Source organism: Lathyrus oleraceus, chromosome 2 (assembly GCF_024323335.1).
Source record: "Lathyrus oleraceus cultivar Zhongwan6 chromosome 2, CAAS_Psat_ZW6_1.0, whole genome shotgun sequence".
Classification (NCBI taxonomy): domain Eukaryota; kingdom Viridiplantae; phylum Streptophyta; class Magnoliopsida; order Fabales; family Fabaceae; genus Lathyrus; species Lathyrus oleraceus.
Window position 1 is genome coordinate 200,413,695 of NC_066580.1, and position 6,629 is coordinate 200,420,323.

The window sequence follows — 6,629 nt, forward strand, 5'->3', positions numbered from 1 at the left end:
GATTTGTGTTTAAGAATTAAATAACCATTGTTTATCCATTTGAAAACTTTTGGAATAAGGGTTATGTTTATAGAGCATATCTGACAACTGATGTACAATGACTGGATCAATATGTTTTATGTTCCTATATATGTAAATATACATAAATAGAACACTATAAACAAACTATTGTAAAAGGAGAATGTTTGACAAACAGGAGTATGTAGACTTGCTGAAAAAAAGAATGTATGTGTAAACGATATACCTTAAACCTTGCATTCTATTTTGGAATTCATTTTTAGTGTCGAAAATATATAGTTATGCAAATTTAGATGGATGACCTTTTGGGGGTAGAAAAATTCCAATCTGATGGCAAGATTGACCTTGGATCCGTAATGTAGGTGGTCCACCTCTTTTGTTAACACTATTATCCAACTTTGCACTTGGTGATATGAATGCAAACATCATGTTGTAAATGCGAATTTAATGTTGTAACTTCCTGCTAACTATATTGTCTTTATCAAATAGCAGACGTGATACTAACTCAGGTGGTTGTTTAAGTAACGGGAGTTCGACCATTCCATTGCCATAACATAATAAAAATTTGGGATTAGCCGAATGGATGTTTTGTTCATTCTCTCTTGATACCGCATCATGGCTTTACAATAATGACACTCAATCAGAGGATCCCCAATGTTGTAATATTCTGCAAATACATACATAATGTTATAGATGGAGAATTATGTTAAAATAGAAGGTTGTTGTTTGAATATGATGTACCTTCATAAGTTGTAAGAGAATTCCCATTAATTTAGAAAGGTAGTTGGAAATCCTCAATATTGGAACTTGATTCATCCTCAAATTGATGAGCTAGAACTACTACAGAAAAAGTAAATATGGCAGGTGTGAAACAAATATAATGACGGTTGTACGTTCATTGTTAGGTAAGGTGTGATTGTATGTATGTTGATTTCCATAACGGGTGTGTGACTGTTTTCATAAGTTAAGTAGCGTGCTATATATAACAACGGTTGAATTAAACAACCGTTATGATATTATTTGTTTTATTACTCTGGATATCTCTACTTATAACAACAGTCGAATTAAACAACCATTGTGATATTATTTTTTTTAACTTGAATATTTATGAAAGTATCATACCATAAATAACAATACACCAATTTGTGAGTGAATAACCTTAGAAATAATAATATACTGTTGTCTTGGTGTCTTGTCTCTTAGTATATTGACTTTAAACACCTATAATTCCAAATAAAAATATTTATGAGTGAATAACCTTAGAAATTATAAATTACAATAAATTATGAATAAAGAATATAAAATACTTACGTGTTATTTTCCCCATATTCCTTCTTGATGTTCTTCTTATGAAGTAGGCACTTGTGTTGTGTAATAACAAGAATCTACACATAAAAGATAAAAAAGAGATAAGAAGAATCTGAGTAAAAACAGAAATAAAATATTCATGAAATCTTAATGGCTGGAGAAAAACGTAAGCAATAATTATCCACAATATCCAAGATAGTCAAAGTCAAATTTTAAAAGGCAAAGCTCCCAGGATGCATAGCCTTCAAGGCATATTAGACGTTATCCATGATTTCTTCTTATAAAAACAAACATTTTCAGAACCATCCATATCACATTACTCTTCAGCAAAAATGGGTAAACCAAAGCAACATAAGGCTCAAAAGAGAGATTTTGAGAAGGAGATTTTCAAGATGATGAGAAAAAAGAAAAGGAAAAGAAGCAGAATTATGAAGAAGCTTTAAAGGTTTAGAACTCATCAGTCTCAGAAGGAGTAGACACAATTGTTGGGGCCTCCAAAGTGGGCAAAATATAGACAACTGATAAATCCTAAGAGGAAGGAGGATCCAACGAAAGAAAAGTAGGCAAAAGAAAATTATCTAATGTCTTTAGGATCCAAAATGCAATGTCCTCTTAATGAATAAAACAATTTACTTCTCTTAGTGTATGTTGTCATTTACTTTCTTTAACAACACGAAAACCTAACACATGGTCATAACCATACCTACAATCAACAAACCAATAATGAGTTTATAACTACACAAATTAATAGTCCCAAAATCAGAACATGACAGCATGAACAATACACATCACAATGTCATTATGTTAAAAGAGAAACCAAGAAATGAAATGTAACCCTAGTGAAGAACATAAACTTTCAGAAAGTAGTACCATTACCACAACGGGAGAGAGAGAGAGAGAGAGAGAGAGAGAGAGAGAGAGAGAGAGAGAGAGAGAGAGAGAGAGAGAGAGAGAGAGAGAGAGAGAGAGAGAGAGAGAGAGAGAGAGAGAGAGAGAGAGAGAGAGAGAGAGAGAGAGAGAGAGAGAGAGAGAGAGAGAGAGAGAAGATAATGGTAACGTACCATAAGTCGAAGAGGATAAAAATTTCATTTTTATAAATGATATTCATTTCCAAAATGAATGAAGAGGGTAAAGATTTCAATATTGTTGTTGTCTCGTTCATTAGGGCACCATTGTGTGTTATTAATGAAATAAAGTGCATGTTATATTTTTATTAAGTGAAAATAATTTCATAACAGTTGCAAGAAACAACCGTAGTTTTTATACTTTCAATCTTTAAATAAAAAAAAATGTTAAGGGCCGCGCACTTATTTTTATTGAAAAATGGAAAAATGTTGATGCTGGAATTCAAAATTTGTCACCCAAATTCTATGACCACGGTTGGGTTTAGGAACCATGATGAGATGTTTCTTTATAAGAAAAATAATGCATGTAAAAAATGAGATATTACTACCGTGAATAAATGTAATATATCTTCAACCGAAGGTATGTTTTGTTGTAGTGTAGAATATAGTGAACTTAAATAATTAAAAGTAGAAATGTGTAAAAAAAGGATAAAAATAAATTGCTAATGTATATGTGATTTAAATATTACAAAACAAAATTGTTATGTGAAATGATTTTATAAAATAGCATGCATCTGACTTACTTGAAAAAGGGTCATAGTCGCAACCATCGTCATTGTCTCTATTAAAATCGGGATTCACAGTTGGTGTAAAAATAGGACATATTGGACCATCTATTGGAATGAAAACCAATTTGGGGACTATAACATGTTCGTCCACCTATATAACGGGATGTGACAGATCAACATGGGATTTCCTATAAGTTGATCAACATAGACAGAAATGTAGTTGAAAAAACTATACTACAACAAAATCAGGTGAAGGACAACAATAATGTAATACCAAAAAATAATGGAATTAATTAACTTGATTTTTAACGTACCTATGGTGTGATGAGGATTTAAATTGCATGACATATATGTCATTAAGTGTGTCTTTGTTGATTTGTGGAAGAGTTTGTGTAAGATTCATTGCTAGATGTAAAACTCCGAATGTTTTTCTTGGTCAACCACTAGAGGGTTTAACCATTGGCGGAATGTTGTTTCATAAAAGAACAATTAGATATAGGCCATGCACAACTGTGTTATTATGTTCGAAACTGCATAAAGTCAATCAGTGAGCCCTAAATTCCATAGAGAAATATGCATATCCTCATGTTGTTGTGTTCATGTCAAGAAGTACTGTAAGAAAACACTACTGCCTTCACAAAATTAAAAAGTGCATCTAACTGATAAAGTCGGATGATATCTTGATGATAAATGTTTACAAAAATAAAGTACTAAGTTGCATACCTCTGTGGGATTATAAAAAATTGTTCGATGAGATCAGATGAGGATTATTAATTATGTATATGTCGAGGCATTAAATTCGGTAGAGCAAAACTTTGATATTGACTTATGTTGTTTTTGTGAGGTCTTCCACGAGGGCGTTTAGTACCATGTAATAAGCTAGGATCAACAAAAAAATGGAGTCATGTTGCCGAGGCATAATAAACCTTTGTAACTAAAATAAAACCACGACAAATTAAGCCACAGTATAACAACAGATATACTAACCTCCTATAGGTATTGTTCGAATCTTCTGGGACATGGTAATTTTGCATCATATAACTATTCTGACTCGAGCATGCATGTTGAGGTGTCATTAAGATAGACCAAACATAGTACAATCATGAGAAAACAATGGAATACCAGAAAAGCGCGATTTAGATAAAATTGGTGAAATACAGATTCAATCACGCCAAACTTTGCATATTGAGTAGCATCCCCTTGTCAAGAATCAAGTACATTGACAATAACATACAGTGTCATAGCATGACCAAGTTCAATTTAGAGGTCATATTGATTCGTTTTTAGGCATAAAGGAAAAATGTTCCCATAAGGCTAAGCAAATTGGCTCATGGCTTAGAAATGTATGTAAATATTCAAAAATTTGTCAAGGTTGTTAATTGAGTTTTCAAAAAATTAGGCTATATATAATAAACAAATGATGACTTAGTTCATGAAAGTTATAACAGTAAGAAACATTCAAGAAACCTCAAAAATAATATATATATATATATATATATATATATATATATATATATATATATATATATATATTCTGCAGCGTAACTTACAATGGTGTCGATGAAATGCTATCGTTGTCTACAACATATGATTGGTTCACACAACTTGTAGTGATGCATGAAAAAGAAGAGTTAAATAGACGGATAGCTACGTGCGAAATAGTATACATTTAGAACACTTAATTTATTGCAATAGAAGAATCCCCAACATCTAATATGAGGCTGATACTGGAGGGTTGTTTTGTGCAAGGTGACACCATATTAGCACGTGAGTAGTTCTCATTTTTCTTGCACATGACAAAATTTGAGAAATTTGATAATAGATTAGTCCCTAAAGAGTGAACATTGGAGTATTTCTTAGTAGGATGAAAAACATGTCTACTATGGCAAGGCTCTGAGCAACCTTTTTCAATTACTAAAGCAACCATTTTTTGATTTTGTTGTAAATGAGTGATCGCAGATAGTGGAATTCTATTTGTAATAACATTTGGGGTAGGTAGTGTTAGAACAAGATTTTATTATGCATCTGGCCTTTAGTTTTAATGATGACAATGGATTATTTATTAGAGAACAATTTTGTACACTAATGGTTTTTATCTAGTGCGTAGCTTTTACTAACAGGTTCTGACTCTAAAGCAATGATGTGTGATGTCATCAGATTCTGGAATCAAGACACTCTGACTCTGAGGAAATACATGTGCTTTACAAGATGCTGTCAAGTTCTAGAAAGCTCTTAGACAATGTTTCTGATGAACGTTCATGTTAAAGCTTATGACTGTGACTCTGATTGAAGAGCCTATGAAGGTTTGTCTGCCTTCAAGATTTTGCGCTCAAGTTCTAAAGACTCAGAAGAACAAGATCTGAAGACTCTCAAGTTGATAATAGATTAGTCCCTAAAGAGTGAACATTGGAGTATTTCTTAGTAGGATGAAAAACATGTCTACTATGGCAAGGCTCTGAGCAACCTTTTTCAATTACTAAAGCAACCATTTTTTGATTTTGTTGTAAATGAGTGATCTCAGATAGTGGAATTCTATTTGTAATAACATTTGGGGTAGGTAGTGTTAGAACAAGATTTTATTATGCATCTGACCTTTAGTTTTAATGATGACAATGGATTATTTATTAGAGAACAATTTTGTACACTAATGGTTTTTATCTAGTGCGTAGCTTTTACTAACAGGTTCTGACTCTAAAGCAATGATGTGTGATGTCATCAGATTCTGGAATCAAGACACTCTGACTCTGAGGAAATACATGTGCTTTACAAGATGCTGTCAAGTTCTAGAAAGCTCTTAGACAATGTTTCTGATGAACGTTCATGTTAAAGCTTATGACTGTGACTCTGATTGAAGAGCCTCTGAAGGTTTGTCTGCCTTCAAGATTTTGCGCTCAAGTTCTAAAGACTCAGAAGAACAAGATCTGAAGACTCTCAAGACCAGGTTCTAAGGAACTATGTCAAGACTCTGAAGACCAAGATTCTGAAGATTCTGTCAACTTGTCTCTTGATCCTTCTATGCATGCTACAACATCATTTCATCATAAGCGTTTGAAGATTAGAAGATAAGATCAAAAGGTTTTGCATCAGGAAAATAATATAGAGTACAAGATCAACTTTTCCTCCATAACACTGATTTTATGGGCTAAGGGCAGTACTATTATACCATTTTGTCTCCTATATGCCTATTCTACCCTCCCATGGTTATTTTATATGCATATATAAAGGAGACTTAAAGATTGGAAGAAGTTAATAATGCTTTTGATAACGTTCACGCTACTCAACATTCACACGCTTTTGCTGAAGTAAATATTTTAAATGTATATTCTTTGTAAACACACAAGAGTTTTTGCTCGTTACTGTGTGAGAATTATTCATTGTATTAACTTGTGTTAATCTGCTTTCTTAGAAGTATTCTTTGTAAACATAACTTGTAAATCTCAAATCTGTTTGAGTGATTTCCTTGAGTGACTAGGTTTTAGTCAGATAGACTCAAGAAGGCAAATACAGTTTATCTTTGTGGTGTATGTAATCAGGTTTTGATTATAGTGTATCAAGTCCTTCTTAAGAAGGCGAAATCACCTTGGTAGGGTAGATTGGAGGTAGCTTGGTTAACAACAAACCAGTATAAGAATAACTTTGTTATTTTTCGTGTTCTCTTTTTTGCTTGATT